The sequence below is a fragment of the Myotis nattereri genome (assembly GCF_964212035.1).
Source record: "Myotis nattereri genome assembly, chromosome: 4".
Taxonomy (NCBI): domain Eukaryota; kingdom Metazoa; phylum Chordata; class Mammalia; order Chiroptera; family Vespertilionidae; genus Myotis; species Myotis nattereri.
This window is the reverse complement of record NC_138079.1, coordinates 83,130,618-83,145,684: the sequence shown is the minus strand read 5'-3', so window position 1 is coordinate 83,145,684 and position 15,067 is coordinate 83,130,618. Positions and strand designations below refer to the sequence as shown.

At 56.2% G+C, this 15,067-nt stretch overlaps 1 protein-coding gene across 2 annotated transcripts in view; it reads right to left on the bottom strand.

Annotated features, from left to right (window-relative positions):
* The window catches only part of CLIP2 (CAP-Gly domain containing linker protein 2), a 68,218-nt gene extending 53,471 nt beyond the window's left edge, over positions 1-14,747 (bottom strand). For both annotated transcript variants that reach the window (XM_081089739.1, XM_081089738.1), the window contains exon 1: positions 14,639-14,747. The gene's annotated coding sequence lies outside the window, so the exon portion shown is untranslated. The remainder of the gene's footprint in view (positions 1-14,638) is intronic.
* Between the last annotated feature and the right edge of the window lie 320 nt (positions 14,748-15,067).

Below are 15,067 nucleotides of genomic sequence, written 5' to 3'. Positions count from 1 at the left end.
ACCTGTCCTGGGAAGATCAGCCATGGGAAGGATCGGCTCCTTACATGGGCTGCCAGCATACGAACAGAGAATAATAAGCTCCCCCAATGCACACAGTGCCGCGCCTACATGCCCAGGTGAGCCGACAGGAGCACGGGGCATTCTTGCTGACCCGGACCTGGCCCTGGAGCCTGCAAACCAACACCACAGTCCCCTGACCCACGACTCTGACACCCCGGGAATTCTGGGGCCTGGAGACACTTGGTCAGGCTAGAGCATGAGGCTGCTCCCTTGCTCCCCAGAATCGGGCCCTCCAGGAAGCTCGTTCACTGGGGAACTGCCCCATAGTTGGTGACGTCTCTGTGAGCCTGGTTAGGCTGCGGTGGCACCCCCGAGCCTGACAGGGACGCGCTGAGCCAACAAGGGCATGTGAGGGTGGTCTCTGCTGACAGCAAATGGGTGGCCACTCTGTGGGTGGCCAAAACAAACTTCCTGTTCCTATGGCTTAGCCAGGGGACCCTCTGACCCAGGAAATCTTGATGCAGCCCACATGCCTGAGGCAGAGAAGAGTGTGTTGCTTGGGACTGAAGCCTGGACCCACTCCCCATGCCCATGGCCCCTTCTCTGCCCAAGACCCTCCCAGAGAAAAAAAACTACAAATCATATATCTAATAAAAGACTTGTATTCAGAACATATAAAGAACTCTTACGACTCACTGATGACAACCTAATGATACATGAACAAAAAGCTGAGCGTCATTTCACTAACCAAGGAAGATACACAAACAGCAATAAGCACGTGGAAATATGAGCAACATCATCAGTCACTAGGCAACAAGGACCAAAACCTCAGAGATACCACTTCACACCAATTGGAAAGGCGTAGCAGCAGGGAAACGGACAATACCAAGTGCTGGTGGGAGGCACAGAAACTGCACACGCACGTTGCTGCTGGAAATGAAAAACGGTGCCGCCATTTTGGAAGACAGTTTGGCGGTTTTTTAAAAACTTAAATACATACCTACCATACACCCAAACACCCAAGAGAAATAAACACATATATCCATACAAGGATTTATTTTTAAATGTGCATAGCAACTTTATTCACAATAACCAAAGGATGGTAAAAACCCAAAGGTCCATCCACTGGTGAATGCACAAACATGGCGTGGCTCAGTGGCTGAGCGTCAACCTGTGACCGGGGAGGTCCCAAGAGGTCGTGGTTTGGTTCCTGGTCAGGGTATATGCCCAGGTGGCAAGCTCGATCCCCACCTGGTGTGGGGCATGCGGGAGGCGGCCGGTCAGTGATTCTCTCTCATTGTTGATGCTTCTATCTCTCTCCCTCTCCCTTCCTCTCTGAAATCAATATATATTTGTATATATAAATCCAAACAGTCCATCTATACAATAGTACAGCACTCAGCAATAGTAAGAAAATACTGACACATACAACAAATATGGATGAACCTCTAAATGCATTATACTAAGTGAAAGACATCTGACAAAAAAGGATACATATTGTATGATTCTATTCATATAAAATTTCAAAAGTAGAGACAGAAAGCAGATCAGTGGTTGCCTGGTGGTGGGACCAGGGATTGACTGAAAACACACGAGAGAACTTCCTGGGGGGAAGAAATGTTCTAAAATTGGATTGTGGTAATGGCTGCGTAATTAATTGTATGTTTAGATTAACAGTCATCAAACCGTCTGCTTAAAATGAGTAAATTAAACCTCAACTTAAAAAATACATATTTAAAAAATCCTCGAAGGGTCTTCATAGTAGTGCCATGGCCTTCAAAGCCCTCCTCACCTCTCACCTCCACCACCACTGACCCTCCCTCACCGCTCAAACCACACGGGCCTTCGGCAGCTCCTGGATCACACTAAGCACGCTTCAGCTTCAGGGCCGTTTGCACATGCTGTTCCCTCTACTTGGAATGCTTTTCCCTCAAATATCTAGGTGTGCTGTTCATCTCTTTCAAGTACCTGCTCCAGTGTTCCCTTCTAAGATTGCAACCCCTACCCAGTCCTCCCCACCCTGACCCTGTTGTGTTTTTCTCCACTGCACATGGGCAGGGACTCGGGTCTGTTTTGTTTGCTTTGGCACCCTTAGTTCTGACAAGGGTGCCTGCAGGAGCTCAATAGATCACCTTTGAATAAATGAATGATGCTAGCCCATGGCAGGAAGAGGCCCAGGAGGTCCCCCTCACCTCTGCAGGGCCCACTACTCAGGACTGAGTAGCTTGTGGTCATCAGCCCAGCTGGCTGGCTGATGCCATGGTGTTTCACGTAGCTGGTGTGACCTCTCCACTAGCCAGGGTGCCCTTGGAGACAGCGACCAGGTATTATAACCACGTCCCTGCATTGGAGGCTCCCCACCAGGTATGCTGCTGCTACTACACAACTGACACTTCCCCACATCCCAGACTCTGCCTGTGCCTTTTCTCCCACCTGCTTCACCTATTCCAACCTCCTGTGAGAACACCTAACCTGATGCCTCCTCCTCCTCCAGGAAGTCTCCCAGGATTTTACCCTACAGAAACCTCAGGACACACACTGAGCTAGGAGAGAGGATACTGTTCTCATTTGCCTCCTGAGAGCTCATGGACAACCCCAGGTGGGGCCATAGTCTCTCGAGAACTCAGCCCCTGCCTGATGTCTGGCACAGAGCCCATGATCCAGAAACTCCATGGACAGCACACCTGCGGTGGCCCAGGGGACAAATCCCCATGGGCGCTCCTCTCAGGAAAGGCTTCCGGAGGCGTTGCCCTGATGATCCCCACAGCCTCCAGTATGAAGAACCTGTTATGCAGCAGGCCTTGTGGGAATGTGGCCTCATGAGTCCTCACACGCCCTGAGGAGGCAGTGCTCATCTTAGAGGCAGAGCATCCGAAGCTCAGAAAGTTCAGGGATTCACCCAAAGTCACACGCAGCTCAGTGGCTGAGACCAGACCCCGCATGGGCCCTCCACGCACCCTGCCCGGCCCAGGCCTGGAATAACATGTGTGAGACCCCTGGCCTCTGGAGAAAGCGTGCACACGCCTCGCTGACCAAGGAGACCAGAGGAGCTGGTGGGAGGAGAGAACCAGGCAGCACTGACTCAGCCCCAGCCACTACTGCTGAGGGGGTGGGGAGGGCCAGGGGGGGAGAGGCAAGCAGCCCACTCCCCACCCCCACCTCCCCTAGGGCCTCCAAAGCTGGGGGAGCATGGGAAGGGGAGATGAGAAGAATGGTGAAGAGGAAGAGGGGGAGGAGGCTTCGGGCAAACTGGCCTTTGTGACTCAGCTCTGTTCCTGGGCAGAGGAAGGGTTTCTTGGAAAAAGCTAGACATGGTGATAAACTGGCCCTTGGCCACACTGTGCGGATGGGGGAGGCCTGGGAGGAAGTAGATTTAAGCTTCGGGGAGGTCCAAACCCCAGACTCAGAGTGGCTGTGGGAGCTTGGCCCAGTGCCTCGGTTTCATCACCTGTGAAATGGGGTAAAAGTATGGCTGCCTCAAAGCAGTTCACAACCGCCCCTCCGTGCCTGGCACACGGGAGCTGCTGGGAAGGGCCTCTATTGTGATCTCCGAAGGCCCGGGATGCCCACACCACCTCCCCCAGGGACTCCGGCCTAGACAAAGGTGCGGGAGAGGCGGGAGAGGGCGGGTGGCATTCAGACCAACAGGCCCCCTTTGTGTAGCCCTCAATTACCATTTACGGAAGACAAACCCGGGCTGCATTTCAGGGTTTCCATTTCAGTTGCTGCCCCCGTCCCCCAACCCAGGCGGGGGGTTGGGGGTGGGGAGGGCACACCAAAGTTTCAGTGTAGATGAGGACCAAGAACTTTCTGCCAACCGGCAGCCCAGGGTGTGGCCCCGACGGAAGGACAGTTGGTGCCAAATAGGGCAGTGGAAAGCCCATCTCTAAGTGCCAGCCTGCCCAGAGGGCAAGAGAGGTGGCACTCAGAAGGGGGCTCCCAGGCCAGACTCTGATGGGGGACTGGGCCATGGCCCACCCGCAGGGTCTGCTGCTGGGAGGGTGGTGCTTGGGCAGGACACTGCTGCTGGCTGAGGCCTCAGGGACGCTCACCCTGAGAGTGGCAGCTCTCCCTGTGCTGCTCCTCCTTCCCCAGCAGGGGTCCTGGCAGTCAGGGTACCCATGCTCCTGGCTCCCCTCCTGAGCCTGTGACCAGAATGCGGGGACTATAGTGTCCAGAGGGCCACAACACACCATGGGGCAGGGTGGGGAGGGGGCAGGTTCTGTAGCAGGGAGCAGGGAGTGGAGGCAGGGGGAGGGGGAGCACGTGGAACAAGCCAGGCACACACCACACCTGCCAGGTCAATCAAACAGCCGAGGATTTAGTGGCTAAAATGTGTGTGGAGGAGTGGGATTCCGGGACTGGCAGGGACAGTGATGGGAGAGGGGTCTTCCAGTGCTGGCCGCCAGGCTGAGGCGACCCGAACTAAAGGTGAGCTCTTATGTGGGTGTGGCATGGGCACCCCAATGCTCACACCTACTTCCAGGCATCAGGCTGGAGGGGTGAGGAGCCATGGGGGACATCAGCAAGGGATGTGACAGACTAGAAGTGCACATTAGCAAAACCGCTCTCGGGAGCTGAGGGATGATGGAGGGAATGAGGGCAAGGAGGCTGCTGTGATAGGCAAGGGCACGCAGTGAGCCCTGCACTGGGACAGAGGCCGAGGCTGGAGGGGAAAGAGTCTGGGTAGGATTTGGTGGCAAACAGCAAGGGGCAGGGGCGCCCAGGGTTCCAGCAGGTGGTAGAATCTCTCAAACTGGGAGGGACCCACCAGGAGAGACGCAGGAGAAAGAAGGCAGGGGCTGGAAGTGCGAGGTGACTAAGGGACCTGGGGGGAGGGGGCCTGAAACAGGTTGTGCCCTTGGGGGAGTCGCTGGGGAGAATGAGAAGCACAGGCCTGGGGCACCCACGGGTATGCAATGTGAGAGGCTGAAGGGAAAGAAGAAGGGCATCGCAGGGTACACACTTGAGGGCACCCCAATAACAGAAGGGCATGAATGGGGCAGCTTTCGAGGAGAGACTGTCCGGCTGGGCCTCCTAGTCTTCAGGGAAATGCATGTCCAAGCCAAAAGAAGCTCCCATTTCCCACCCAATCAGATGGGCAAAAAGTCAAAAAGCCTGGTGATGCCAGTGCTACAAAGGCCACGGAGCAAGGGCTTGTGGGCTGGGGGGGCACAGCCGGGGGGGGGGGCCTGCAGAGGCAGAAGACCCAGCCAGGAACCACGGCCCTGCATCCTGGGAGGCATCTACAGGGTGCTTATCGCAGCCCTCCATGCAACAGCCAGGAAATGCGGTTTTGGGGATGGGAACGGGGCTGGGCAGGGTAACTGAGGCTTCATTTCTAGTTATAAGACTCGTTTCTTAAGTCCTGCAGGATATACACAGTATTCATTGCATGCTCTCTATGCCTTTATCTGAATGCCTGAAATATTTCATACTCACTTCTTTAACAAAAAACAAGACACACACAAGAGGAGGGGAGAGCAAACAGTCCCCAACAGAATGAACCCCCACAGATGCTGGCCACCAAATGGAAGGTGAGTTCTTACGTGAACATGGCATGGGCCACCCATAGCCCTGCTTCACTGGGTACCCCAACAGTCATGCCTGCACCAGAAACCCAGTGCTCTCCCAACCCCCGGATCCAGCAGAGGCCCCAGGAAAGTGTGGACCACCGTCTCCAAGAGCCCACCCCCAGCTGGCACCTCCTGCCCATCCCATCCAGCTTGGAAGGGAGGTTTACTTAGTCTGCATTTGACCCAGGCTTAGGAACATGCACCAGGAGGCAGTCAATCAATGATCCTCTCTCATCATTGATGTTCCTATCTCTCTATCTCTCTCTTCCTCTCTGAAATCAATAAAAATATATTTAAAAATAATTAAATAAACAACTAAGAGTGTGGTCATTTGTTATAGTAGCAAAAGGAAACTAATAAACTTACTCACATCACACATACAGACGGATTCCTCATGGGCAGCAGATCTAAATGTGAAAGTTAAAACAATCCAGTCTTTAGAAGAAGACATGGAAGACCTTCATAACATTGGAGCAGGCACAGACTCCTTAAACAGAACACAGGAAGTGCTGAAGATAAGGGAAAGATAGATAAATTGGACAAGATTAAGAGCTTCTGTGCATCAAACGATACACTGAGAGAGGGGGGATGGGAAAGCCACAAAGGGGGAGGAGACATCGGCAATTCCTGTGTTCTACAAAGGACTCATATTCAGAATATAAAAAGAACTCTGACAAGTCGAGTTTGAAAAACAGCAAAAGCTCTTCACAAAAACAGGGTATCCAAAAGACCAATAAACACATGCAAAGATGTTCACCTTTAGTAGTGATCAGGGTAACACCATACATCCACCAGCCTGTGTAACAACAGGAATGTGTACACGTGTGCACCAAAAGACATGTTCTTTTCCTAATGCTCCCAAACTGAAAATAACCCAAATACCCACCACCATTAGAATGACTACATAAGTTGTCACTTAGTCATGTGTGTAAATAAATTCACACAATTGAATAAAACACAGCAATGAGAATGAATGAACTGCAACCACAGGTAACAATGTGTATGAATCTTGGGATTATAATCTCGAGTGGAAAAAAAGCCGGATATAAAAGAGTGCGTGGAGTATGACTGTCTGCTTCCATTTAAAATGAAGTTCAAGGGCAGGCAGCGTGGATTTATTGCTGGTGTTAGAAATCAGGGAAGGGGTCACGCTTGGGCCAGGCATACTGACTGGAAGAAATAACAAGAGGGGCTTCTGGGAGCTGGCCGGTTCTGATTCTGGGTCTGGCTGCTGTTTCACAGTCATTCACTTTGAGAAAATTCAACAAGCAGTGCACTTAGGACAGGTACACTCTTCTGTATGGAGGCTGTACTGCAATAAAAAGTTTTAAAACTTTTCCTGGGCAGGAGTGGAGGACGTAGGGATGGTCCCTGCTGCTCTGGGACCTTCCCACCCATCAGACTGCCCCAGCTGGTGGCACCTAACCATGTGGACCAACTTGAGCGTCTGCCTCCCCACAGTTCTGTGAGCTCCCTGGGGAAGGCCCGAGCCCCTTGGACTTCAGGTGCCCAGGGTGTGGCACTCGGTGGTGCTGTGCGCACTGAACAATCTTCCCAGGAACAACCTTACCTAAAGAAGGTCGGGAGTCAGCACAGGGCCTCCTCTCACACAGGAGCCTTCCCCTGCAGGGGGCGGGCCAGGAGGCTGATCCACTGAGTCCAGGCTTGGCCCCTCCGTGGCATGAGAGGCTCAGGCAGCTCTGGGAGGAGCTGTAAACCAAGGCCCACAAGGAAGGGCCAGGGTGTGGCAGCCTGGAGAAGGCATGAACCAGCCAGGGGGATGAACCAGGACCAGGGCACCATCTACACCTCCGAAGGGCAACCCAAAGCTGCTGGAAGGCAGGGGAGGGGAGAGTAAAGAAGCGGCAGAACTTGATGGCCCTGGGGACAGGCCAGTCACTAACCTGAGCTATCCTCAAAGTTATGTTGTTGTTTTGATTGCTTCCAGAAAGGCAACCCCTGCCTTCCACTATCCCCAGCCACCAAATTCTGGCAGAATGCCCCACACCCATACGGACTGTCACATCTCAGGCCTTTACACATACTGTTCCCTCTGCCCAGAATGCCCTTCCTCTCGGCCTCTGGCAAACCCCCTCAGCTCTCACTGACAGCAGCTGACAAGGGCAGGTTCTTTGCGTATCTTGTTCACGGCTGAGCTCTCGGTACCTAGGACAGCGCCTAGCGCACACACAGCTCAGGATGTTTAATCAATAGGCGAATGAATGAAAATGCCCTCCTCTGCCACCCTTATCCTCCTCACACTCAGTTGGAGGCCATGGAAGCTTGTTCACACCCCACGGTGGCACTCACCGGCTGGCCTGAAGCCATGTCTGGGAAGGACAGAGAGGAGCAATTCAAGGTTCTAATGACTCGCATCCTGCAGAAAGCCGGCACCAAGCACATCTGACGCACACAGCACACACAGGTGCTCACCCACTATGGGTCCAGAGAGCAAAGAGACAGTGAGCCCCCATCGCTGGAGGGGATTGAGCAGAGACTAAGGCCTGCTCTGGGAGCAGGGTTCTGCTCCAGGTGGCACAGCTGCCATAGGAAGCTCTCCCAAACTCATGCAACTGTTATTACTGTCAAAACCTACATTAAGAGGGACCTGCTGAGCACCTCCACCTCCCAGGGCCAGCCCACCACAGGGCAAGGGCGATCATGCCCACACCTCTCTCTCTGAAGGGCAACCCAAAGCTGCTGGACTCTGCTTCTTCACTGTCCTTGACTCTGAACTTGTGTGCTCGGGGTGGGATGAGACCCTCCTCCACTGAACTGCCCCAGCGTAAGCAGCTGCAGATCTGTAATGTTTGCTCTGCTCCAGGCACCAGTCTAAGCGCTTTATAAAATTAACCCACTTAATCTGTACAACAGTCCTGTGAAGAAGATACTGTTATGAGCCCTAATTTACTAATGGGGAAACGGAGGCCCAGAGGGGTCAAGCCACTTGCCCAGGGTGATGCAACTGACAAATGGCAGAGGTCTCATGGGAACTCGGGCCCCCTGGCCACGAGCCTGCGCTCTGAACCACTTCTCTTTACTTCCTCAGAACAAGACCAACTCTCCTCCAGTACCCAGGTCGGGGGACAAGGGCAAAGATTTAGGCAAAAGCTTAGGAGGACAGCCCACAGCCCTCAGTGCCAGGGCCACGGTCTGCAGCACTCCTGCCCGCTGACCTGGCCCTCACCTACCCTGGCCTTGTTTCCTGAGCCCCTTCCCCCCAGAGCCCCGCATTTCAGCCTCCCTAAACTTCTCAGTGCTCCCTCAGATGCCCTCCGCCATCTGCCAGGAATGCCTTCACCCCTCTTCTATCCCTTAGCCAACTCCTGGGACCAAATGGGTGGGCACAGTCCTGTATCAGACCCTCCACACCTTCTCACGAGGTGGGGATTCTCGGGGCAGGAACCAGTCTGGCTCCTGGTTCACAGGGTCTCATCCACCCCTAGAGCCCATTAGACACTTGAGGGGCTGGCTGCAGGCAGCAGCCCAGCCACAGCTGCTGGCTGGACCCTCCAGGAGGAGGATTAGAAGGATCAGAGGCGGCTGCTGCCCTCCCTCCCACCCTCTGCGTTCTGGACATCTGCCTGTCCCAGGACCACACTACCCAGCTCCTACTTGGAGGTGCTATCCCTCGCTCAGGCTGCCGTTTCATACATAGCATGGCCTTACAGGAGCCAATGTGACACTACAAAGCCACTCGGAACTTCCGCTCCCCCTCAGATCCAGCCGCTGGAAAGCAGAGTCAAGTTACCTCCACAGAGGGTGCCAGGATCCCTTGGGCATCATTTGGCTTTTGCTACCCTGCGTTTCCTCTTTTTCCCGTCTTTTTCATCTCATTATACTGCTTTTTTCTTTGCAAATCAACTCAAGTCCGTTCTAGAATCAGACAAAATGCACACATGACCCTCTCGGATGTCGCCCCTCCCCTGCTCCCCGTTCCCCGAGCCCGGCACCACCTCTGGTCTGAAAGAAGCTGAATGTGAGCTGAGTGACCGCAGCTACAAGCAAAGGATTTATGAAGGGAACGGTCTACGTTAGAAAAGGACCTGGGCAGAAGCAGGATAGAGGGCAGCCCCAAACCCGAAGACACCCAGTGTCCCTCCTGCTCTCAACACTAGACACAACTAGGTCCTACAACTAGACGCAGACTCGGCTCCTTCCTGAGCCCCCAGCCAGACACTCTGCTCCTTCGCTTTCCTGCTCTGTGCCCTCAGAAGGCCCTCCTTAACTCCCCCAAGTCCGCCCCTCCTTCAAGGCAGGGCCCAGTCCTAGTCCTCCAGGGAGCCCCAGGCCATCTCACCCACCCAGTGCCTGTGGACCACCTGCAACCCCTGCCAGGGCAATGACCCCACTGGGCACTGAGGCATCTCTTCTACTCGTCTTCAAATGTTCTCAGAGGCGCTGACCTTGTTCACATTTCCAGGAAGGGTGCTGATGTCTCCCTAATTCAGTGAAAGCTTCTCAAAGGCAGGGTCCAAAACTGAAGTGCACTGTGCTCCCTACACACTGAGCGGCAGGTTAACCCTCACCGGAGGACATCTTTTCATCGATTTTTAGGAAGAGTGCAAAGGAGGGGGAAGAGACACGGAGAGAGACCGGGGCCAGGGATCGAGCCTGCAGCCGAGGTATGTGCCCTTGATGGGAATCGAACCTGGGACCCTTCGGTCCACACCCGATGCTCTACCCACCCACCAAGCCAAACCAGGTAGGGGTGAGAGGCTGCTTTCTGCACAGCCATCCACCCATCCTTGATGCCACATGTTGGGGGCGAGGGTGGGGCCCCCCAGGGAAGAGCTGGGGCCAGGGTGGGTCCAAGCAGGAGCAGATCAGCCCTGGACACCCCCAGGACTGCAGCTTAGGGAAGGGAAGCCGGCAAACCAGGCACTCCGTGGGAGCCTGCAATCCCACCCTCTCATGGCAAAGAGGGCAAAAGGGCAAAGAAGGGAGTGGAAGTCTTTCTGGCTGCAGCTGGGGTCAAAGGTAAGATTCCAGGGACAAAGCCAGGGCTGCTCAGTGAAGACGGAAGCCGGCAAGTGGACAAGGCCCTGCACTTATGCCTTGTTAATAAAAACCACCTGCGTGCTCCGCTCTCTATTCAGAAGGGAGCCATTTCACTGTCATTTTGAAGCATTTCTTCTGAAAACATGGGTTTTGTATTACTGTGTCTGTGTACTGACCCTGGCAGCACAGCTCAGAGCAGGGAGTGGGGGGACAGGGTAGGTCCTACACTGGAAATAGGAACACCAGCCTCCTCAGCTCCAAGCCAGGGCCGGGGAGACCCCTGGGGCACAGCCATCCCGTCCTCCCCTGAGATCAGCGAACTCCAGTTTCTCCCAAGGAATCCCACTTCGTGTCCTGTGGCATTTTGGTAAATCAGCTATGGGTCTACCTCTCCCATCATCAAGAGCTCTCAAGGAGGGTGACACCCCATTTGCCCGTCCTTCCCCAGAACATACCACGCATCAGAAATGCAGCCCACATTGTAGCAGCTGTGCCCAGCACTGCCTCCCACCCCGTCCCAGAGACCATGTGGCCTGCCTCCCCCAGCGGAGTGGACAGGGCGGACACCCACACCCAGGCCAGACCAATCGGTTTCTCTGGCACCCCAAGACCAAGGGCAGTGCTCCTGGGAGGTCCCGTGGCCTCAGTCACACCAACAACCCGGAGAGAGCGAGCCTGCAGGGAGAGAAGGGACAGAGGCACCAGGAGAGGTGGGGAAAATGAAACCACAGTCCAGAGAGGAAAGCCGGAGGAGGGGTTGCTTGCCAGCGTCCCGAGTCCTGGGGGAGCCAGGCTGCCTGCAATTGTTTGCTATACAAGTTCCCTTTCCCTCCTCACTCTCCTTTCACTTAACCTAATTGGAGGTTTCTGACAAAATGATCCCAGAAACACGGTCAGAGCCTGCTCCCCTTCCCGATCAAGGGCAGGCCCATCATCAAGCCATGCTCACTACTCAGTTTACAAGGTGAGGCAGGTTTGGGTTGGGCCAGCACCAGAGAGCATGCTGGGAAGGCAAGGCACCGCCAGCCGGGGCCCTGAGAGTCAGAGAGCATTTGGACTTTGTACTTCAGCAAATGAGGTGGAGGTGTCTGAAGATAGCATGGCCAAAAGTGTGCTTTAGGGTCAAATGGCAAAGGGGCATGTCTTCTAGGTACACAGTAGGTGCCTAACAAATGCATGGAGGGCAAACAGGATCTCCTCATCTCTAAAATATAGGGAATGTGATGAAGATTTCCAAAAACTAACACACATTTAAAAAGCTCAAAAAAGGGTTCAGCGTATACTCAATATGTATTTTGTTTTATTTTAGACCTACACACAGACTGCTGTTCTCCCCTCAAGAACTGGCCAGATGCTATGTTCGGACTGTTTGTGTCTCCCCAAATTCATATATGATAGTGTGATAGTGTTAGAAGGTGGGGCCTTTGGGAGGTGATTAGGTCATGAGGATGGAGCCCTGATGAAGGGGATTAGTGCCCTTATAAAAGAGACCCCCACAAAGCTCCCTTGCCCCTTCCACCATAGGATACAAGGAAATGGCTGCAACCTGGAAGAGGGCCTTCACCCGACCACACTGGCAGCCTGACCTCAGACTTCCAGCCTTCAGAACTGGGAGAAATAAGTTTCTGTTGTGTATAAGTCTGAAGTATTTTGTTAAAACAATTGGACTAAGATGATGGGGAACCAGGAGGGTCAAGAATGCAGCTCCCCCCACTTTGGGCATAGAAGCAGAGGTAGAGTAGATGGCATCAAAACGGCAAGGTCAATCTTTAGGGTGGCAGGGCCAGGGATGGAAGGCCAAAAGGGAACGGTCCCCTACAGTGGATCAGAGTGGAGGGAACACGGATGGCTAGAGCTGTGGGGATGGTGGCCTTCCCATTGCCAAGGGAGGTGTAACAGAGTGGGGGGAGGGGGAGGAGGGGAGGAGGCTGCAGTGAGGCAGAGAACAGGGCCTGGGCAGGGCTAACAGGCAGGACTGCCTGACGGTGGACAGATGGAGAGGGAATAAGCGTGTGCGTATGCGTGTGTGCGTATGCGTGTGTGCGTATGCGTGTGTGCGTATGTGTGTGTGGAATGTAGGGCCACCAGGCACAGCCACAATAACAACACTGGGCATGTCTCCATCAAGTGAACATACTTCACACACACATTGATTCAATTCTCTCAATAACCCTCACAGGTAGATACCATAAGTAGCCTCATTTTTATAGATGGGAAAATTGAGGCAGAGAGAGGTATAGTGATTTGTCACTAGTAGGTGGCAAAGCTGGGATTTGCACACAGGCTGTCAGGATACAGAACAAGAGTTCAGTATCTGAACTCTTAACCACTAACATGGACAGGAGATGCTGGAAAAGAATTGGTGCCCAAGGGTGAATCCCCAACTTGGGATTTCAGGCTCTGGGTGCAAAATTCTAGGCACCACCTTCCCAGCCTGCCGGGTGGCCCTGGGGGCTTGCAGATGCACCCTTGTGTGCCTAGGTTCCCCCCAGGTGCCCTCTGCCAGGCTCTGCTGCCTTTGAAACACCTCTGCATCTCTAACCCCCTCTATAGAGATGCACCCCACCATCACTTGTAGGCCAGCACTGCAGGTGAAACGGCTCGTGGAGGAAGACGTCTGAGGGGCCCCACCTGGGAAAGGAGGAAGGACAAGACAATCCCTTCCCTCAACAGAACTCCCCCGCCTTAGACCCCATGCCCCATCACCTAAACCCTTCACTGCTCCTCTAGCCCAGCGGCTACCAGGACTCCTGTCCTTCTCTGACTCCAGGCCCTGCCCATGCTATTTCCCTGTCTGAAGCCCATTTGGCATCCTGGCAGCAAACTTCTGCAATGGGCTCCATCAAGCTTCCTCTCCACCCCACCCTCCACGTGTCCCTCCTCTGCTCCCAGCGCCCCCCCCCCCCCACTTCACTCAGTGATGGGCGCTGCTCCCTAGTGGCAGAGATGCCCCCAGTCCTGTGTACCTGCCAGCGCCTGGCAGAGCTGGGCCAGGTGACAGCAGCTGGATGAATGAAGGGTTCATTGTTTACATTACAACCGGTGGGGAGTGTGTGGCTCACAGGAGGTGAGGCGGCCCCACGTGGTGCTCCCTGTACCCTGCTCCTCCTCTGCCAGCAGCCCCAGGCCAGCCCCCTAGCCTCCCTGGGCATCTTACAAGGGTGAGGACAGCCAGCACCCCTCACGTGGACTCCCATTTCTCACCCAGAAGGGAGAGGTAGCATCTCAGAGATTGGGGGATGGGCCGCTGTGTGTGTGACTCCCCACAAGGTGCCCCTCTGCCCATCCTCTCCAGGGAGGGGGTGGGGCTACAGCCAGCGTGGCAGTGCCCAGTGAGCACCCGCCCCACCCAGGCCCCGCCTGAAGGGCCCAAACGGGCGGGTCCTGGAGGCCCAGCGAAGCATCCTAGGCGGCTGCGGCCCCTCCCTATGGGGAGGGCAGAAAATCTGCTGCCTCACCCAGCCACCAGCGCCCAGCTTCGGGGCGGGGGGGGGGGGGGGGACACCCCCTGCGGGGAGCCGCCCTGCCCCAGTCTCCCCCTAACCTCCTCTGCTGTGCACTTCAACCAAGTTTTGCAAAGGGCATCAGCCAGGCGCTTCCAGCCCGCGGGCGAGGGCTCCGTGTCCTCCCAAACCCCGGTCTGCAGAAGGGGGTTGGGGGCCGCGCCCACCAGGAGGCGCCCCTCGGGCCAGGTAGCCCAGAGCCCTCGCCCTGCCCTGGGGAGAGGGGACGGGCGGCCCCGGTAGATGTGCCGAATCCTGGTCTGTAGATGGGGGGACGAGGCGCTGACGATGCCCTCTCCACGGGGACGCGCAGCCCGGCCAGCGCCTCCCCACACCAGAGCACCCCTCCTCGTTTGCAGGCGTAGGGAAGTTGGGGTGCACCCAGGGCCGGCTCCGCTCACGCCCACCCACCAGCCGCGGCCGTGCGGCCTCTCCCCCGCCCGACGCTGTCCCCGTGCCGGCCCGCTCCCGCCGAGGCTGGGGCCGCCGCCGCCTCCCGAGCCCCCGGTCCTTTGTTGCCCGGCAAGCCCCCTCCTCCAGGGCGCCCGCGGCTCCTACCTTCGCCCCTCGGGCAGCAGGATGAGCGGCAGCGGCCGGGCGCCGGCCTCCTCCTCTGCGGGCCGCCGCCGCGGGGGGAGAGGATGCTGCGGCCGCTCCCGGACCCGCCGCCCCGCCCCGCCCCGGCTGAGCCCCGCGGCGCCCGGACCCCGCGCCCGCGCTCCGCACCGGGCCTCGCGCCGCGTGTGCGCCGGCCGGCGGCGGGAAAGAGGAGGAGCGGCCCCGGGCAGCCCCGCCGCCGCCTCCGCGCCCGCGGCCGAGCCCAGCAGCCGAGCGGAGCGGAGCGAGCGGCCCGGCTCCGGGAGGGAACAAAAGGGGCCGGCGCTGGGGAGGGCGCCGGAGGGCGGGGCCGGCGCGGCGGGGGCGGGCCCGCGGCGCGCGGCCTCGCGGTTCTCGGGCCCCGGCGCCGAGCCGTCAGCGCGCGGGCGG